Source organism: Capra hircus, chromosome 25 (genome assembly GCF_001704415.2).
Source record: "Capra hircus breed San Clemente chromosome 25, ASM170441v1, whole genome shotgun sequence".
NCBI classification, from domain to species: domain Eukaryota; kingdom Metazoa; phylum Chordata; class Mammalia; order Artiodactyla; family Bovidae; genus Capra; species Capra hircus.
Window position 1 is genome coordinate 35,438,133 of NC_030832.1, and position 21,806 is coordinate 35,459,938.

A 21,806-nucleotide genomic window follows, 5' to 3' on the forward strand; every position below is an offset into this window, starting at 1 on the left:
TCAAGATGGAGCTTGTTCTGTCTGTTTCCTCCTTCATTCCCCCCTCTTGACGCTCTTAACTCATAGTATGAGCATCATTCATAGGGATATATTGCACCCTGACTCTCCGACCTCCAATTTGGGAGAACGACATCAATCTTTGGGTTACAAAGTTCATAATACATTGTAAAATAAAGGGTCCACAAAGCATACCTATCAAGGCAACTATAACAGTGGTAAAGATAGTTTTCCACCATCACCCTTCACCCAGATAGGACCGAAGTCCAAAAAGGAAGATTATTATCAGACATAACTCTTACCTGACCTTTCATGTCATCTAGGGTGGCTGATATATAGCCAGATAAATCAGGAATATATACACAACATTCAGCTTTAATTATAGCACAGGTCCCTCTCTGTACTGAAACTATGGTTCGTCTCAAGATGGTACCACCAAGTCCTTGTAGCAGCAGTTGATCGTAGAGCTTCACCTCTTTTTCTTCTTTAAGATGATTTTGGTTTCACGGGGCTCAGTGGGGTCCTTTTGTGTAGACCACTGCGCGTCCTCCGGGTCTGCCTGGTATGCTCTCTTCACCCTCATGTGGTGGGTCCAGGGAGTGACGCCTGCAACTTTAACTGCAGTCGGGCTGGTTAGAACAACAGTGTATGGACCCTTCCAATGTAGGGCCAAGGAGTTGTGTTTCCAGTCCTTGACCCACACCAGATCACCAGGCACAAATTTGTGAATCTGTTCCCCAAGGGGGAACGGCACCCTTACTTGTACAAACTTAGTTAGCTGACTTATTACCTTACCCAGTGGTTCCATCTGCTGTGAAATCTCATCTCCCCTTACCTGAGGCAAATTTGTTGACACCTGTTTTATTATGAGAGGGGGCCTCCCATACACAATTTTGTACAGAGAAGAGCCATGGGACTGGGGGGTCATCCTGAGTCTGAGCAGAGCCGTCGGAAACAAGCCCACCCAGGAACAGTCTGTCTCTAAGATCCACCTGGAGAGTGTCTCTTTAAGTGTCCGGTTAGTTCCTTCCACCATCTCAGAACTCTGGGGCCTATATGCTGTATGTAATTTCCACTTGATGTTTAAAGTTTTGCTTACTTGTTATACTAAATCAGCTACGAATGCCGGGCCATTGTCCGATCCAATGCTGGTAGGAAATCCAAATCTGGGAACTATCTCCCTAATCAGGCACCAGGCTACTTTTGATGCTCTTTCAGTCTGGGTAGGAAAAGCTTCTACCCATCCTGAGAACGTACTTACCACTACCAGGTAATGGTAGTGTCGGTGAGGTTTCATTTCAGTGAAGTCCACTTCCAGGTGTTCAAAGGGCAGCGTGCCTTTTAGTTGAATCCCTGGAGGTTTCTGTCTGTGCCGAGAGGCAGCATTGACCTGTGAGCAGGCAGTGCAGTTCTGAGATTCTGTCCTGCATAGGGAAGAGAGGTGGAGAACCAAGAAATATTTTCAAATTAGCTCTTCCAGTTTATCAGGGCCTAGATGGGTCGCTTGGTGTGTTTGGCTTCCCAGAGTGGGTGCCAGCTCCTCCAGTACCAATAATTTGTCACTTGGCAATTCCCACCATCCCTTTTCAGTCTTGATGGCCCCTTCTGCTTTGGCTAGTTGGTTTTGGGCTTCAGTGTATTTTGGAGAGTCTAGCGTTAGCTCGGGTAGCTCCGCCGATATGAGAGCTTTAATAGCGGCTTCACTTGTCACCCTCAAGCCCTCGGCTGCTTGTTTCACGGTATTATCTGCCAGTCTGTTCCCTGAGCCTGGGGGGTTATCCTCTTTTTGACGTCCTCAGCAGTGTATGACTGCAACCCTTTCTGGTTCCCAGGCAGCATCTAATAGGGTCTTAATTTCTTCCTTATTTTTAGTATCTTTTTCACTGGCTGTCAAACGCCTCTCTCCTTATACAGAGCCCTGTAGTGTGGCAAGAGCATACCTGGAGTCTGTGTAAATGTTTGTCTTCTTACCTTTTGACAGCTGAGGGCCTGGATTAGAGCATATAGTTTGGCCTGTTGAGCGGCCCAGTGTGATGGCAGAGAGTTTCTTCCATGACTACTGCACATCCCGACAGTCACTGTCCTTGTTTCACCAGGCTGGTGCCATTGGTGTACAGGACCAAACCTGGGTCTGGGATTGGCTGGTCTCTCAAGTCAGGTCTGCTGGCGTATCTCCTTGCAATCATGTGAGGGCCCACCTTCTCCCACAAGAAAGAGAGTGGCCAGATTCAGGGCCTGACAAGGTTCAGTAGTAACATGGGGGTTCTCACATGACAGTCCCTGGTATTGGGTAATCTGGGATATTGACAGCCATTTATGGGGGTCCCCTTGCGGGAGAGTGTTGACCTCATGTGGGACTTTTACGAACAAATCTTGGCCCAAAGTCAGCTTGGTTGCCTCCCGGATCAGTAACACAACTGCAGCAAGTGCCCGTAAGCATCCCAGCCACCCAGTGGCAACACTGTCCAGCTGATTAGAGATAAGTCACTGGCCTGTCCCATGTCCCCATAGTCTGGGACAACACTCCCATAGCCACCTTGTCCTTTTCAGTCACGTAAAGTGTGACTACAAGGTCACTCTTAGCAAGGTCAATGGCTTAGCAAGGTCTGGCAGGCCCAAGGCGGATGCTGACATAATCGTACTGGGTTTGAGTTCTATTACCAGTGGGACTTGTTTTGCAAGCCTGGTGGGGTGGGGCGGTGGCGGGGCGGGGGGGGGGGGGGGGGGTTGTCTTCCGCCCAGACCTCAGGGAATTGTTCAGTTAACTCTTTTTCTTGACTGTTTAGCCCGTCCAGTTTCCTTGCCGGGAGATTGTGCAACCTTCGTTCATCTTGAGGGGTTACAGAGAGGAAGAGTAAATAGGTGGTTGAGCCCACTCGAACAGTGGGTCTTTCTTGAGGGGAAAGGCCACTTGTGCCCCCAATTGAGACAGCAAGTCTCTTCCTAACGAAGGTACTGGGCATTCAGGGATGTATAAAAATTCATGAGTCACTTGGTGTCCCCTCATCTGACATTTTCAGGGTAGGCTAGAAACACAAAGGCTGCAGACCCAGCAGCCTCTGGCTGGGTCTGTTGGCTATAAAGTCTATAGGCCTCGCACAGTCTTTCGCAGAACTCAGAGGGTGATTCACTTTCCCTTTGAATTACTATGGAGGGTTTGCGACACTCATAGCTTTTCAGGCCCCCCTCTTGAGACCTTGTAAACTAGCTGCCCGATATCTCTCAGGTGGCCCCCCCTTCCTCTGTGTTACAGTCCCCACTGGGCCTCTCATCGGGGGTGGCTAGCTCTGCCCACCGCTGCGGGTTTGCAGTACCCTCAGGTGCCATTTCTCTTAACCATTTTCTGGCCTCAGTTAGGATCCTGTGTCTTTCCTCAGTGCTGAAAAGGGAGCCTAGTAGTTGGATTATGTCATCCTATGCAGGGCGGTGGGTTCAAAAAATAGTCTCCATTAGCCTAATCATGGCTTGTGGCTCCCCGGAGTATGGTGGAGCGTGTCTCTGCCAGTTTAATATATATCCGTAGAGGAAAATGGCTGGTAATAATAGGCTACAGGGGGCTGATGGTAGTGCCCCACGCGTCCTGAGCTGGAGGCTGTCGTAGCTCTCTGAGGGGTATCTGTAGTGGGGTTCTTTCCCCCTGTTCCTTGGCAGACGCAGCCTCTGGCTAATTGCTGTTTTCTTCCCCCTTACCATCAGTACTCACGGGGAGAGGTGGATACAATCTAGGAGGTCCAGCTGAGGTGGAATTCTGGGGGCATTGACCCGAGGTCTCCATAGCTGGGATTGGAGCCTGCCGAGATGGCGGCTCTACGAACTCTGGGAGAGCTGGTGGAGGAGCAGCGGCTGCAGGAACTTCACCTGGCCCTGGACTGGGCATTAAGGCAGCCTCCGGTCCTGGTGGAGCACTGGGAGGCAGGCGCGTCATTATCCAGTATGGGGGAGGGGTCAGGTCATCCCCGTCCAAATCCTGTAGAATTTCCTTTTTATCATCAGTCAATTTTTGTGCCATTATTTTCCCCTTTCCCTTCTGAATACAGAACCTTGTCCAAGTAGGAGGGTCTTGAGCTAACCCTAGCCATGAGTCATTATATGGATATTGATCCAGGTGTCCTGCCCCTCCTGTGACTATTGTATAGACTGCTTCCACTATCTTTAAGTTCATGGTGTTCTCTGGTGGCCATCCTACTCCCATAGGGGGCCATTCGACATCATAGAGTATGTGGAGGTGGTTAGGCTTCATCTTCACCCCATGCTGCTGCTGCTGAGTTGCTTCAGTCGTGTCCAAGTCTGTACGACCCCATAGATGGCAGCCCACCAGGCTCCCCAGCCCCTGGGATTCTCCAGGCAAGAACACTGGAGTGGGTTGCCATTTCCTTCTCCAATGCATGAAATTGAAAATTGAAGGGGAGTCGCTCAGTCATGTCTGACTCTCCACCACCCCATGGACTGCAGCCCACCAGGCTCCCCCGTCCATGGGATTCTCCAGGCAAGAGTACTGGAGTAGGGTAACATCCAAATCCTTTCTTTAAATTTTTAATCATGCACTCCAATACGGTTGCCTTAGATTCACTTCCCCCCATCTTGCTTACCTTCTCGGACCTTCTTCTACTTTTCCTTTTCGTTCTGTCTACAAAGTTCTCAGCACCCTATGTACTTCTGATATTTCCACTCAGTGACACTTAAATTGCCATTCTGCCTCCTTCCTAATTGGGGTGAGAAGAGCCTTACCTGCCAGATCCCAGAGGGAGAAGGGGGATCGGTGTGTCTTCACCTGCCAGTCAGCACAGGCGAACCAGAACACCACGTGATCCAAGACTGTTTCTCCCTTAATTTTTAAAGTCCAGTCTGCCTTGATGGGCTTGATCAGGTGTAGATGAAAATACAGATGGGTTAAATATCCCACGTCCCAGGCCGTCTCCGGAAAAGCCAATTCATACTCATTTATGTATCCCCCTCCTTCTAGCCTGACAATTCCGAGGGAGTCGAGAATTTCATAGCAGATGGGACACCTCCTTGGGGAGAGCAGAATATGACCACACAAAAACCAAATTTCTTCTCCTAAAAGTCCCCTGGCAATTGCTTGGTAATAATTTTCCCCAAGACGGCGTGGACACCACCTCCTAAATGACCTTCACAAATTTCCTTCCTAAGCCCTAACACCCTTGTCAACCTGTGTACCAAGCAATCGTTGCCACCTGCCTATTCCAGGCTCCCGTGGGTCTGTGCCCCTTCTAATCCCTCCCAGGGGGGTGATCAGGCCCCCTCTTCCACCCTACCTGGTGGGTTCCTCCTCACCTGAACGCTCAGTTCCCCAGCTGCCGTCCACTACCTGCTAACATGAAAGGTTTGGGCATTGAGAAGCAGAATCCTTCCAGAAGGGCAAGGTGCCTTCCCCCCTTTAGAAGATTCGAGCCGCAAGGCCTTGGAGTAGTCCCAAATGGGACTTGTCTCCTCAAAGTGAGGAGTTTTCTGGCCCGTGCACCAAATGTTGTAGCCACACGTTCTGGGCAACAAACTCACTCAGAAGGACAATGCAGATAGCGGAGTGCGGTTTATCACACCGGCAGCCCAAGGCAGAGTCTCCTCTTAGCCAAGGACCCTGACCAGTTTTTCTGAAAACTTCATAGACCCTAAGTGTACCTGCCCAAACCCACCTCCCTGAATTCCCTGAAACTAGTCTGAACAAAGGAAAGGAAAGATACAAATCAAAGCTAACCAGTGATTCATATGCCTTAAGCCTAGGTAGTTAACAGTGGACAATTATCAATAGGCGGTGGTCATACCCCAATAAGCATAATAGAATGCATGATTCTATTCGGTTACACAGATAATTAAGGTATTCTTTTAGGCAACAGAGAGTCTAGGTATGAGCCCTGGGGCTCTGCCATCCAGGGTGCCTGGTTTTCCAGTTGGTATGTTGTTTCCATAGATACTGGGCATAGAGCTCAAAGTCCACAGTCTGGCCCAAGAGGGAGTCCTGTTCCAAGATGGAGCCTGTTCTGTTTCCTCCTTCAACAGGAGAGGGCAACCGGCCAGCACAAGAGGAAGAGGGGACGCAGAGGTCTGAGAGCCAGAGGAGAGGGCTTCCAGGAGAAGGGCCGCACTGTGCCAGGTGGCCCCAAGAAAGGGACCCCGGCAGGAGCAACCGAGCGTACAAAAGCCTGGAAGCCACAGTGACTGCTGGGTGGGCAGGGTGAGGACAGCTGGAGGGTGGGGTGAGGGACAGCGAGGAGGCCGGGAGACACCCCTTTCTACCGGGCACTGGGCAGGGAAGAGGGCGCTGGCTGGGTGCCCAGGTGTCTGTGTCCGGGTGTTGCAAACAGCCCTAATGGGTTTATTAAGCCACTGCAGACACATCCGGCCCCTGGTGGGAAGGAAATGCTCACATGACCAGCCTGGGCAGAGCAGGGAGGAGAGGGGCACATGGAATTCCAGCCTCTGCTGAGCAAAGGCTTTCCAGAGCAGCCATGAGCCCCAACCCTGGGGCTGGGTGACCCTGGATGGATCACTTACCCTCTGTGGGCCTCAGTTTCCCCCTTATGTAAAAGCGAGGGTTGAGCTGGGTAACTGTGAGGCCCTGCTCTCCACCAGCACCCAGCATGGGTCAACACTGGCAGGAAACAGACGGCACACTGTCTAATGGGGCAACCGAGAGCATTTACAAGGGTGTGGGCAGCGAATCAAGAGGACCCAGAGCACTGATGGGGCCATCAACACTCCTGTCCCTGAAGGACTGGTGGGGTTTCCAGAGCCAGTGAGCCGGAGCCACAGGAAGGGTCTGCCCGGCAGGGACAGGGGGCTGTATGTAGAGGGATTAAATACTCTGGTCTTTCCCCTCTGGCGTTCTGATCATGCGGCTGGAGGGCAGGGGGTCTGGATGGTGTGGTCCATGGGGAGTAGGGCTGAAACTTCCAGCCCTTTAGTCGCATGGCTGCTTCCATCTTAAAGCCATCTAGGGGGACTGCCAGGGTGGTCCAGTGCCTGCGTGTTGCTCAGTCGTGTCTGACTCTTTGTGACCCCATGGACTGTAGCCCACCAGGCTCCTGTGTCCATGGGATTCTCCAGGCAAGAATACTGGAGTGGGTTGCCATGCCCTCCTCCAGGGCATCTTTCTAACCCAGGGATCGAACCCAGGTCTCCCGCATTGCAGGTGAATTCTTTCCAGTCTGAGCCACCAAGGAAACCCAGTGGTTAGGACTCTGTGATTTCATGGCTGAGGGTACGGATTGGATGCCTGGTGTGAGAACTAAGATCCTGCAAGCTCCAAGATTAAAAAAAAATTTTTTTTTAAGCACTCTAGGGGCCCACCCAGAGTCACCTCATTAGCGTAGACTGGGGTATGGTTGACGGGGGCTCCTTATGAATAACAAAATATGCTCCTCTCACCTGCACTCAGAAAATTCCAAAGTTTTAAGAGCTCTGTCCCAGGAGCTATACAAAGACCAAGTGTACAGTTCTTATTATATCACAACATCACCAAGCGGCACAGACCAACTTTGTGCCAATCCTGTGGAATCAGACCCGTCCCCACCTTTGGTCTCCAGACTGGAGCAAGGGGCCACAAAGTCCTGTCCCATCTAGGGGACCCCCCTGCCCTCCAGCCGCATGATCAGGGCTGCCTGAGGCCAGGGTGAGGAGCATGCAGACAGGTATCTGCAGGAACTGACCAACCCCTGAGTCAGGGAGGTCAGGGGTCCTGGCTGCCTCTGATTGGATGGATGTCCCAGAGGACCTCAGGCCACCACGTCACCCCACAGCCAAATGTAGACCTGTCCCCTGGCCCCCAACCCCCTCGTGGTTCCCTGGGCCTCCAGCCCCCAAGCCGAGTTCTGGAGAAGACCCTGATCAACCGCTGTCCCAGACCATAGGCCCCCACGAGGGACAAGCACCGCTTTCTGTGATAGGCACAGCCAGGCCATGAAGTCTCAGCCAGCTCCTGAGCCCAGAGCCCAGCCGTGGGTGGTTGAGAGCCCAGCACGGTGTGGGTAGGGCGTCCCCCTACACACCCTGAACCCCACCCCAGGCTCTCACTGGAACCTCAACCGTGCCTGGGCTGGCTTTCCTGGGCTCTTCTGGGGCCTGGGAGTCCAGGACTGGACTGGAGGGGAAGGCCTCGTGACCCAGGGTGGCTGGCCTATAGAGCTGCCGACCAGGATCCCGATGGAGCAGAGAGGGAGCATGAGCCTCAGAGCTGTGTTGTGAGACCTGCCCTCAGGGAGAGCCCCGCGTGGCTCTCCTGTGGCGCTCCCAGGGCCCGAGGAGTGTCCTGCCCCAGCCCCAGCCCTGGCGCCCTGCCTGAGCCCCCTCAGTTCTCTCGTGCACGTAAAGGATGGAAGAGGTGAGCGGTGAGGTCCTCGGGTCACCCAGCCCCTCTCTGTTCACTCATCCATTGGTTCATTTCCTCCTACACTCAGCAGACAGACACCGGCTCCAGTCCTGGCCTCAAGGCCAGCCCTGCACCAGCAGGGTCTCGACTTGCACAGGGACGACGAGGAGGCCGTCGTGGGACAGGGGCGCCGACACTGTTGCCGGGAGCAGGGGCGGTGGGGTGACCAAGACCACGCCAGCCCACTCAGCGCCCCAGCCCTCGGGCACACAAACCTGGGAAACAGACTCAGGGACAACGGCCTTGGGCCATGAAGCGACACCCAGTGGGGCACAGGGCCTGTGACGTCAGCCTGGTGGACGGGCGAACAGATGAGGGCAGAGGACCTGCTGTATCCCTGCCCCTCTGTCCCTGTTTTTCTGTCTCTCTCCCTGTATCCCCAACTCTTACCTGTCTCTGCCTCTCACTACGTCACTTGTCTCTATTTTTAACTCTGACAAGCCATGGGAACTCCCTCACTTCCTGGGGGGAAGCCGTCTGAGCTGGCCCGGAGATGGGCACGACCATTTCCCAATAAACACAAGATAAAATCAGAAAATGTGCTTCTGTTCCAGGTCTGGGCTCAATAGGGGAAAAGGGCAAAATTGAAGCCAAAAGAAGAGTGAGAAAGACAAGGTGTGTCATGGGCAAGGACAGTTCACGGCTCATCACTCCAACCGGCAGGCATGCGGGGGTCCCCCAGGGGCCCTGCCCGGACGCCCTTTGCAACCTCCCAGCCCCTCGTCTCTGCACCCCAGCTCCTCTCCAGACACCCAGCTCTCCCCTGCCGCAGGAGCCCAGGCGGCCCCACGGAACTGTTGTGCCCCCTTTTCCCAAGCGTGTTTTGGCACTCCCCCTCTTTGGCATGGATCAGGGGCTCCACTGGGAATGCTGGTTCACATGGAAGGGTCTGAAGACACCCATCAGCCTAAGCTCTCCAGGGGACGTTTCCACCTGGGGCACCGAGATGCGAGGGTGTGACCCGAGAGAGGAGGTCTCTTAAGGGTCCTGTTGGGAGGTCCCTCCTAGGAAGGTAGTCCAGGCTGAGGGCATGGTCCTTCTGAGACCCCCTGATTGGCCCCAGGCCGAGATGCAGGCTGCCCCCTGGTGGCCCTGGGGACTTCTGCAGAGCTGCTGGGGACACGGTGTTGCCTGCGGGGTGGGTTTGAGCTGCCCAGAGTCGGCCTCGAGGTTCCGTGTCATTTTGGCAGCTTGAGGGCTCACAAAGGCTGTTCCTTTCACTCTCCTGCTGCTGTTCCCACCTCTCTGCCCCTCTACCTGGAGCCAACATCCCCTTGGTCCTTCAAGCCCACCTCAAACGTCACCTTCTCTTTGTGGCCGCCTGGGACTTCCTTCCATGGCAAGTTCATTGTCCACGCTGAACCTCAAGGGCTCCAAGAATATCTCCTGGCTGCCCTCAAAACTGCCTCTCCACGCACCCCTGGTAGATAGAGGCTGAGAGAGACCGAGGGCAGCAGAAAGAGAGACCAGGAGACTCAGACCGCTCCCTCCTCAATCCCTCCACCCTACCCAGTCACTCCAGCCCAACCCAGCGAGGGCCACACACAGAGGGCACAGCGATGCCAAGGATCCCTGTCTGGCACCTACTAGGCACCAGGAACTGGACTGAACAATTCACGTATGTGAACCTCACATCCTTGGGGCAATGCACGATTAGCATCATTTTACAGATGAATAGACAGGGGTGTGTAAGTGCTGCCAGCTGGTGGTGGGACCCGGAGGGGTCTTAGAACTCTGCTGGAGGGGAAGAGAGGGGGCCACAGGGCCCTTGGTGGGGAGGCAGGGGTGCCCAGCCCCCGGGCCCCTGCCTCTGATCTGGACTGCAGCCAGGGTGGTCCCCTGCCCTTCTCCCATTCCCACCCCCAGCTTCCTCAGTGGGAGGATGTTTCCACTCCTTTCTGGAAGGTTCAGGAGGTTAATGAGGCCAAAGCACGTAACACCACTCAGGGGGGACGAAGTTCTGGGAAGAGAGGAACCTGAGTCTGGGCTCAGGGCCAAGGGTGGGGCAGGCAATGGCACCTCTGCTCACAGAGCCTGACCACAGCTTACCCACCTCCCCCGGTCCAGTCACCAGCCCCTTGAGAAGTCTCCGAGAATGTCAGAGAAGGGCCTCAACAGGGCAGGAGACCCCTTCTCTTCCCACCGTGGACGTGGTCCAGCCTGAGCTGTTCAGGATGTGGACCCCTGGTGCCTGGGGAGGCTGGCCGATGTGGCTGTGGTTGTCCCCAGCTGGCCTGCCTCAAGTCTAAGTCCTACCTGGTGGGGATGAAGGGAAGGGCAGGTTCTAGATCCTGCCTGGACCCCAGAGGGACACCAAGGCTGCAGCAGGGCCCCTGGAAGTTAAAAGCTGCAGGCAGGCTGGACCTTAAGCCTGAATCTCCAGGCTCAGTGCCCAGGGTGGAGACATTCATCTCGGGCTGCCTTCTCCCATCCCACCTTTCTGTGCATCCTTACCTGCCACCATCCTCCCCGGGCTGTGTGCTGGGCACCGGAGACAGGAAGAGCTTGGCCACAGCCCCTGTCCTATGGGAACAAAATGGCCAAGACGGAGGGACACACCCCAGGTAGATGGTCCCAGAGTGCCATGGGAAGCGCTCCCGGTGCAGGAAGAAAGTTCTGTGCTCTCATGGGGGAAAGGGCTCTCGGCTTGCTGACCAACCCTGTGGGCCCTTCTGCTGTGAGAGGGGCCCCTGGGCCCACGAGGGTGGGGGCAGTGAGGTCAGGACAGCTGTCCAGCTCTCCCAAATAAGACCGAAGGGTCAAGAGTTTCAGCTACTGGGCTGCTGGAAGGAGGTAGGGGAGCCACCCAGTGTGTCCACTGAGGAGAGGGTGGGGACAGGTGTGACATGCCTGCAGAGGGACAGTAAGGACTGACCAGGCTAGGACCTAGTGTTCTGATGTCTCCCCCAGGACCCAGCAGTTCTGCTCATGGTATTTCCTCTGTAGAGAGAAACACACACCCTCCTCCAACAGAAGTCAGGTCTGAGAACACTCACAGCGGTCTTGTTCGTAACAGGTCCGAACTGGACACAGTACAGAGGACAGATGTCTGTCCACGGGCGAAAGGCATTGTGGGAGCTCTGTCCACACCATGGAAGGCTATTCCGCCATGACAAGGGCATGGATGGCTGACGCAGGCAAAGCTGTGGGTGGCTGTCCTGGGTGCCATCACACTGATCAAGAGAAGCCGGAGGCAGAGGAATCCATGCTCTGTGATCCCCTCTGTGGGGAGACGAGAAGCGGGCAAGAATAACAGGGTGATCGACTTGGGGTAGAGGTTGTCCCCAGACTGGGGCACGAGCAAGCTTGCTAGGGGTACCAGCAAGTGACCTCGCTCTCCATCCGCATGACCCAGGTGTGGTTGTTGCCGTTTAGTCGCTCAGTAGTGTCTGACTCTGCGACCCCACAGACTGTAGCCTGACAGCCTCCCCTGTCTATGGGATTCTCCAGGCAAGAATACTGGAGTGGGTTGCCATGCCCTCCTCCTCTTCCCGACCCAGGGATCGAACCCACGTCTCCTGCATTGGCAGGTGGTTTCTTAACCACTGAACCACCAGGGAAGCCCTACCCAGGTGTACGCATGTGTAAAACTCCATCAAGCTGTTCACTTAAGATGTATGCGTTTTACTAAAAGAAAAGGAGTCCGCGTTTATTCTGCAGGCATCTGCCACTGTGTGTCATCATGGCCACAGCAGAGAACAGACAGAGGCCTCTGCCCCAAGGAGCTGGGGAGGCCTGCTCCCCCAGTACTGGGCGCACTGTCAGCCTGGCGGCCCCTCACTCAGGCACAGTCCAGACAGACATGGGTGGAGTCCAGCAGGGGAGGGAGCGGTCAGTCACACAGAAGGTACCAGACTGAGCAGAAGCAGAGATGCTAGGAGGGACAATGGGGGTCCTGCTGGGGGCGGCTAGGGCAGGGGGGACCCTGGTGAGTTGAGGGCACCCAGAGGCCAGGGTCCCAAGTGCCCAGGTAATAGGGAAGGACCTTCATATTCTATGACAAGTTAATCACTATTGCCCATAAGTTGTTTTTTTTTTAAATATATTTATTTACTTATGCTGAGTCTTAGTTACTGCCTGTGGGATCTTTAGTTAGGGCTCTAGTTCCATGACCAGGAATCAAATACCAGGCCCTCTGCGTTAGGAGTGCAGAATTTTAGCCACTGGACCATCAAATGAAATCCCACCTGTAAGCTTGTGTTATACATAAGGAACCACCTCTGGGAACCCTGCCACAGGTAACGAGTGTAAAGCTGAAATACCTTAGATGAGCTCACGGGACAGAGCCTGATCAGGCCCACCTGTGAACGGCAGCAGGGGAGGGAGAAATGAACGCATCCCCTCTGGAGTCTGGTCGGAACCAGGACTTTCCCCTTCCCCTCTTAGTAAGAGAAGCCTGGATTCTAACGTGGGGAATTTAACGTGGGGAAGACGGTTCCCTGCGACACTAGTCTCCCATCTTTTCCGTCTGCCGCCTTTCCGAATAAAGTCGCTATTTCGTGCCCCAACAGCTCTTCCTCTCGGTTTATCAGCCTGCCCCGTTGCCAGCAGTTGCAGCTTGGACTGGAAACACCCACAGAGGACCAGAAGCTGTGATGCCGTGGAAGCAAAGAAGTTGGTGTCTGCGGCGGTGGAAGGGCGCCCTCTGAGCAGGTGCGAAGGGTGGGCTGGAGCCCCCTGGGCAGGAGTCAGGCTGAGAACCGGGAGCTGCCTCCATGTCATGTCTCCCCCACAGCCCCCCTGTAACCCCTCACCCCACCGTGGCTCCAGGACTCCTGGTTCCTGTCAGCCCAGCCAGGGCCTGTCGCGAGCTGGAGCCGGGAGGCGGTGGCGCCAGAGGCCTTGACAGGTTTATGTTCCGGCTGCGGCTGCTGCTCTGGCCTCATGCCATGTGCCCTGTCATCCTCCTCCCCCCGGAGCTGGGAGACGCTCAGCCAGGGGTCTGGAGACCAGGGTCTCCTGGGAGTCTCACCGTCCCCTCCCCAGTCCAGGGCCATCTCTGCCTGAGAACGATGCCCGTACCCTTGTCCCCCACCCCCTTCGCCCTAGCCCTGCTCCTTCAAGTCCAGCCTGGTGTCACCTCTTCCAGGAAGCCCACTTGGAACATCACCCTCTATGGGTAGGGGATGCCTTGGGTGGCTCCTAGAGGCTGGGGCAGAGATCTAGACCCAGACTCTGTATTCCCAACCTTCCCCTTTCAAAACCCAGGACTCCTGGTTTTTCGCTTGCCTTACCTCAGTTTCCCGCTTTGGGAAGGGGCAGTGGGCTGGAGCTGAGGGGCTTAAGTGACTGCAGCTCTGGGGAGGCCTCAGAGAATGGGCACCTCTGGGCTCCCTTCTGGCTGCCCGCTTGGCCACTGTTGGGGCCCCACGCTCACAGGGCACCTCGGGGACAGCGGTCAGCGCTGCATGCTCTAGGCTTCTGCTCAAGGCCGCTCTCCCGGCCCCCTTGGGGCGCCCCGAGGGACCTGAAACCTCTCCCCCGCCACACACAAGCGGTCCCTGGGGAGAATCGGGGGCCACACTCCCCTTAACTCTGCCCCCACCTCAGTCGGGGTCTAGAACCTTCCTTCTGTCTCCGCAGTCTCTCTCTCTGACTTCCTGTCTCTCTGCTTCTGTTTCTCTTTCTCTCTGAGCAGGGTCTGTTTCTCTGTCCTCCAGGGAAGGTGAAGCTGTGCTAGGAGAGGGCAACTTCATCACAGCGCCCCTGCAGGGTCTTGTCTACAAAGTGGACTGACACCAGCCTTTCCGTCTGTGCCTTCCTTATCCGTATGAAGGGGATGATGGGAGCAGCTCCTGGCTCCAGCGAAGACGGATGAGAATGTTCCCGAAGTTCTCAGCACCGAAAAGTGCCTCTTGAGCTCTGCTGACATCAGCAAGCTCTACTTACAGCCACGCGATGGAGGGGGTGCCCCACCATTGCACCACTTTACAATGTAGGCAAATGAGGCCCAGAGAGGCTGAGTTACTTGCCCATAGTCACACAGCAGGTCTCATTGTGGTCGTGAAACCGATTGGTGTCATTCCAGGGGGGCTCCAAAGAGCCCCAATACCACATTGCTTTATGTCTCAGTGCAGTGAAGAATTCGGTGAGAGCAAAGTGGTAGATAAGAAGTGATTTATTAGACTAGGATGCTTGTGAGGCCTACACGCTGGTGGGCGAGAGATGCTGTGCCCCAAGAACTTAGTGGGGCTGCAGTTTTATAATCAAAGGAACCATGAGGAGAGAAGACCTTGTCTTTCTTGAGTAGACGCCATGCTCTCATCATCGGTTCCTCCTCCAGGTGGAGCAGGGGAGTTTTCTTGTCCCTACATGGTCAAGCGATTGTTTTTTGTGTGCAGAGAGCATGTCCGAGATCATCAACTTACTGAGCTCACCGGGCAGGAGGTGGGTCTCACGCCACCATTGTTTTACTGTTTGGGGGCATGTCCCGTTGCATGGTTTTGTTGCTAAACAAGCCTGCTTTCTCAAGTAATCATTAACTTACAGGGGTCTCCCATATCTTTCTACTTATAGTCCCCTAGTGGGATTAACTATTTAATCACCTTTCAATCACCTGTTTTGTCCCTTCATTCTGTCCCTATCAGTAACGGAGCCAGGATTTGAACTTGGGGATCCGGGTCAGGGCCCACACTCTTTACCGAGGGCCTCAGTTTTAAAATTGTATTTAATGTTCTCTGTCTAAATGGGGCGGGGCAAGGGGGAGCTGGGAATAGACCCTGACCGGTCTGTGAATGCCTCTTGACCTGCCTCCTCCAGGCATCTCACAACTGGCCTGTCCAGACCTCATGGCACTCTGCTGTCACTCGTCTGGAGCCTGCCAGGGCTCCCCGGGGGCCCTGGGCTCAGTCTAGAGCCCTGCACCCAGCCTCTGTGGGGCCCCAGCTGGGCCCCCCCCGCCCCCCCCGCCCCGCCCCGCCCCCCCCTCCCCCGCTGACCTCTGTGGGAGGGCTGCCCTTCCCCCCTCGGCACCTCCGCTCAGCTTCCTCCCCACACCTTGCTTCTCCCTCTGATCCACTTCTCTGACTTTCTGACTCACAGTAATACCAACCTGCCCTTTCCTCTTGGGGTCTGTTTCCTCTCAGAAGTCCTCTCTTAGGGCCCAGCTGAGATTTGGCACTGGAAGTGGGGAGGACAGAAGGGGAGGCCTCTCCCCTGAGCAGGGACAGCTTCACCGGGAGACCCTGTGGGTAAGGGGCCTCCAGTCCTTAGCTCTGGGGGAGGGGAAGGTCACTGGCTTCAAAATACATAAGCTACCCAATTTTTAAAACTATTTAAAAATTGCACCAGGCCGTAGTTGCAGCATACTGGGATCTAATTCCCCAACCAGGGCTTGAACCCGGGCCCCCTGCATCGGGAACACGGAGTCTTAGCCACTGGACCACCAGGGAAGTTCCTCCCCCAATTATAAAAATGGCAAATGTTTCTTTAAATATTTTCTGCACGCAATGTCGTGTCAGTTTCACAAATTTAGCATTTTAAGATGTGTCACTGTGCATGAAAACAATCGGTAGGTCACATTTTCTCACTTGGGAAGGATTCCCAAGATTCCTAAGAGTGGACGATGTTTGTGGAGAAATCAAGGTCAGCAGCAAGTCAAATGAGTTCCTGGAACCCGGAGAACTTCCAAAACTAGGTTATAAAATTCTTTTTTGAATATTTTTACAGCCACAGAAAGGCATATAAAGTTGAGGGATATTTGCATTTTTTGATTGTGGTTAAAAAAAAAAATGTAACATGAAGTAAGTCACCGTAGCCATTTTTAGGGGCACAGCTCAATGCTGCTATGCACATTCATGCCCTTGTGAGACACATCTTCCGAAGTTTATCATCTTGCAAAACTGAAACTCTATACCCATTAAACAACAAACACCCCATTCTCCCTCCCTGAGGCTAGAACCCTGGCAACCACTGTTCTACTTTCTATTTCTGAGACTGACTGTACTAGACATCACACAGCAGCAGAACCATAGAGCACACGTCTTTTGTGACTGGCTTATTTCACTGAGCATAATATCCTCCAGGTTAGTTCATGCTGTAGCAGGTGCTGGATTTCCTTCACCTTTGTTCAACTTTTTATTTTAATATTTGTTTTTATTTATCCGGCTGCACTGGGGCTTGGTTGCAGCATGCAGGATCTTTAGTTGCGGCAGGTGGGATCTAGTTCTCTGGCCAGGGATCAAACCTGGAGGAGTGCAGAGTCTTAGCCCCTGGGCCACCAGGAAAGTCCCTGAATTTTCTTCTTATTAAAGGCTGAATAATATTCCATTGTATGTGTAGAGACCACCTTATTCATATATCCATCAGTGGACACTTAGATCGCTTCTACCTCTTGGGGAAAAAAGATGCGATGAACAAGAGTATGCAAATAGCTGGTCCTCCCGGGCCTTCTGAGTCTCCTCTGATGCTCAAAAACCCAGATTCCACAAACTCAAACACTTTTCAATGTTACTGACCTGTTGTGAATTTATTCTAAACATGCTTTGAAACTCAAGAGCTGCCTCCTTAATGTGCCAAGAGCACCAAGACTTTCAGGAGTCCTCGGCACTCTTGCTGATGTGGGTCAAGACCTTAAAATTTACATCCGCTTTGGTATAGAGATGGATGCAATCCAGAGTGGATCCACTGTTACATATTCATTACTATTACATTCACTTTTTATTCTGATTTAAAAGAAACTGAAACATTTTGTAGTTCCCCAAAAACATCCGGAAAGGGATACTCCATTCAGCTGACCATGTGGGTTAGGGGCAGAGTGAGTTCAGGGTGGTAATGAGACCCACTTGCTAATACTTCAAAATGTGGACTCACTGAACTTCCAGCACCCAGGTCCATCCACGTCATTCTTGGGCTCTAAACCCTGCCCAGGAAAACATCTGAGCTGCCAAGGCCCTTCATTGGCTGGTTTCCCTCTGCCCTTCCAGTCTCAAGTTCCATAGGCCTCTGACACCTCCCTCTTGGATGTCTCTGGAACACACCAGCCTTCATCACGCCTGCACGCGTTTGTTCAGGCTGCCCCCTCTGCTGGGAGCACCTGCTCCCACCTGGACCACCGTGTGCACCCTGTGAGAGCCAGCTCAAATGTCACTTCCTCTTTGAAGATCCTGGGCCTCTGTATTCCTCCCCCTCTGTATTCCTCATTCATTTCTCTGTTGTAGCATTTACCTGCCCTTTTGTGTCTTTCTCTTCCCTTCAACTGTGAACCCCTTGATCCCATGGATCCCCAGCACCCGGCACAAGTCAGTGATGCTGAACACATGAGTAGACGACTGAATGAATGGATGAGGAAGATGGGGACTGAGAGCAGGAGGCTCAGGAAAGGGATCCCCTGTATAGCCCCCCTCTACATGGAGGGTCTGGCCTGATGGCAGAGCCAGAATGCACTCTCCTCCCTGTCCCGCCCTCTGACTCACCCCCTCCCCAGAGACTGGTTTCTGGGAATGTTCTAGAAGCTGGGCTTGCCTCCCTGGCTGAATCCTGTGTCAACCCCATTCTGCCTCAGAAGGCCCTATGGCCTCAGAGGTTTCGCTCTGAGGCCACCAGGCCAGGGAGTGGGCAGTGCAGAGGGAAGGGCCTCTCACATCAGCAGAGATGTGGGTCGGTGGGCGGCAGCCCCCACTGAGCCGCCTCCCTTCCTTCTGAAGATGAGCGATGCAGGGTGCCAGGCGCCTACTCAGAGGACTGTCACCGGAGCCAAATGGCAGACTCTGTGGACACTCGGAGTCTAGGTGGCATCTAGCGGGTGCAGCACGGAGAAGTTCAAGACCCTGCAGGATCTACTGTCACCCTTCGGGGTGCCCAGCGCCTGGACCCCCTTCCTCTGTCCAGGTCTTCCTCCCTCCCCCACCCCACCTTTGGAGGCAGGCCCCTCCCCTCCCCAGGCACAGACACCCTCCCAGCTTTGTGGACAGGCCCGGGGGGTGGTGGGGGCGGCCGTGTAGCACTGTTGGTAAGAGACGAGGGGTCTGGCTAGGGCAGCGGTGGGGTGTCCACACCAAGCCACGTCTGGCATGTGATTTAGGGCGTTGTTCCCGGCTGGGTGTGGCCTTTGGACCTGGTTCTCTGGCTCTCCCTGAGCATCCATGACACACTCAACAGCCTCTAATGAATCCCTTTCTGTCTGTATTAGTCAGAGCTGGTTTGTGTTGCTTGGGATCAGAAACCAGGGAAGTGTGGCCTCCCCCAAAGCTAAGGAGATTGTGGGTGATATCATTTAAGGTCTAGTGCCCAGAAAATGGGAGGATCTGTTCATGTCTGCTCCATGGAGCAGAGAACACAGAAGGGAGGCCCAGCTCCCCTCTAGAAGCTACACTCCAGAAGCTCTTGTGACAAAGTGGAGGTTCTCTGGGGGACAATTCTGGCCTGGGGTCTAGAATTCATAGTAGGGGAGAGGAGCCTGGCCTGGAGATGAGTAGGCTAAAGGCTCTGGGGAGAACAGTGATGGTTTAGGCCCCAAGGACCACTGTGGCAGCTCAGGGAGGGGGGTCCAGGCCGTGCTCACTGCTGAAACAGTTTGATGATGGACAGAGCTGCCTTTGGAGTCGGTACGATTGAGGGCAGGAGGAGAAGGGGGCGACAGACGATGAGATGGTTGGATGGCATCATCGGCTCAATAGACATGAGTTTGAGGAAACTCCAGGAGACACTGAAGGACAGGGAGGCCTGGTGTGCTGCACTCCATGGGGTTGCAAAAAGTCCAACATGAGTAGATGACTAAACAACAAAGCTTCCCAGACCTGGAGGTAAGCAAGCACTGGGTCCTGAAGCCTGGGCTTCCTTGGCTTGGCTTTGGGGTGAGTCTCCCGTCTAGGTGAAGAGAATATCCTTGCAGCCACACCAAACACAAGACTTGGCAGTGACCCTCCCTGCCTAGCACCCACCAAGCAGGCCTCAGTACAGCCTGGTGGGGGCAGTGAGCCCCCAATCTACCAAGAAGCTAACATAGCTTCTTCTCATTCCCCAGATGGTCTGGTCCAAAACCAGGGGTGGGGGAACACGCCTGAGGGATGCCCAGTCAGAGGGGGCAATTGAGGATGACTGATAATGGTCATAGCAAACACCCTCTTCCTACAACACAAGAGAAGACTCTACACATGGACATCACCAGATGGTCAACACTGAAATCAGACTGATTATATTCTTTGCAGCCAAAGATGGAGAAGCTCTATACAGTCAGCAAAAACAAGATTGGGAGCTGACTGTGGCTCAGATCATGAACTCCTTATTGCCAAATTCAGACTTAAATTGAAGAAAGTAGGGAAACTCACTAGACCATTCAGGTATGACCTAAATCAAATCCCTTATGATTATACAGTGGAAGTGAGAAATAGATTTAAGGGACTAGATCTGATAGATAGAGTGCCTGATGAACTATGGACAGAGGTTCGTGACATTGTACAGGAGACAGGGATCAAGACCATCCCCACGGAAAACAAATGCAAAAAAGCAAAATGGCTATCTGGGGAGACCTTACAAATAGCTGTGAAAAGAAGAGAAGTGAAAAGCAAAGGAGAAAAGGAAAGATATAAGCATCTGAATGCAGAGTTCCAAATAATAGCAAGAAGAGATAAGAAAGCCTTCCTCAGGGATCAATGCAAAGAAATAGAGGAAAAGAACAGAATGGGAAAGACTAGAGCTCTTTTTAAGAAAATTAGAGATACCAAGGGAACATTTCACGCAAAGATGGGCTTGATAAAGGACAGAAATGGTATGGACCTAACAGAAGCAGAAGATATTAAGAACAGGTGGCAACAATACACAGAAGAACTGTACAGAAAAGAAAAAAGATCTTCACGACCAAGATAATCACGATGGTGTGATCACTCACCTAGAGCCAGACATCCTGGAATGTGAAGTCAAGTGGGCCTTAGAAAGCATCACTATGAACAAAGCTAGTGGAGGTGATGGCATTCCAGTTGAGCTATTTCAAATCCTGAAAGATGATGCCGTGAAAATGCTGCACTCAATATGCCAGCAAATTTGGAAAACTCAGCAGTGGACACAGGACTGGAAAAGGTCAGTTTTCATTCCAAAGAATGCTCAAACTACCGCACAATTGCACTCATCTCACACGCTAGTAAAGTAATGCTCAAAATTCTCCAAGACAGTCTTCAGCAATTCGTGAACCGTGAACTTCCAGATGTTCAAGCTGGTTTTAGAAAAGGCATAGGAACCAGAGATCAAATTGCCAACATCCACTGGATCATCAAAAAACCAAGAGAGTTCCAGAAAAACATCTATTTCTGCTTTATTGACTATGCCAAAGCCTTTGGTTGTGTAGATCACAATAAACTGTGGAAAATTCTGGAAGAGATGGGAATACCAGATCACCTGACCTGCCTCTTGAGAAACCTATATGCAGGTCAGGAAGCAACAGTTAGAACTGGACATGGAACAACAGACTGGTTCCAAATAGGAAAAGGAGTACGTCAAGGCTGTATATTGTCACCCTGCTTATTTAACTTCTATGCAGAGTACATCATGAGAAACACTGGGCTGGAAGAAGCACAAGCTGGAATCAAGACTGCTGGGAGAAATATCAATAACCTCAGATATGCAGATGACACCACCCTTATGGCAGAAAGGGAAGAGGAGCTAAAAAGCCTCTTGATGAAAGTGAAAGAGGAGAGTGAAAAAGTTGGCTTAAAGCTCAACATTCAGAAAACAAAGATCATGGCATCCAGTCCCATCACTTCATGGGAAGTAGATGGGGAAACAGTGGAAACAGTGTCAGACTTTATTTTTTTGGGCTCCAAAATCACTGCAGATGGTGACTGCAGCCATGAAATTAAAAGACGCTTACTCCTTGGAAGGAAAGTTATGACCAACCTAGATAGCGTATTGAAAAGCAGAGACATTACTTTGCCAACAAAGGTCTGTCTAGTCAAGGCTACGGTTTTTCCTGTGGTCATGTATGGATGTGAGAGTTGGACTGTGAAGAAAGCTGAGCGCCAAAGAATTGATGCTTTTGAACTGTGGTGTTGGAGAAGACTTGAGAGTCCCTTGGACTGCAAGGAGATCCAACCAGTCCATTCTAAAGGAGATCACTCCTGGGATTTCTTTGGAAGGAATGACGCTAAAGCTGAAACTCCAGTACTCTGGCCATCTCATGCGAAGAGTTGACTCATTGGAAAAGACTGTGATGCTGGGAGGGATTGGGGGCAGGAGGAGAAGGGGACGACAGAGGATGTGATGGCTGGATGGCATTATCGACTCGATGGACGTGAGTTTCAGTGAACTCCGGGAGTTGGTGATGGACAGGGAAGCCTGGCGTGCTGTGATTCATGGGGTCACAAAGAGTCAGACACGACTGAGCGACTGAACTGAACTGAACTGATAATGGCCTTGATAAACTACCTGATAAAACAACCCTAGGTACCCTGAGAAACCATCCTGTTCCATGTGTGAGCCATGCAATTGTTTG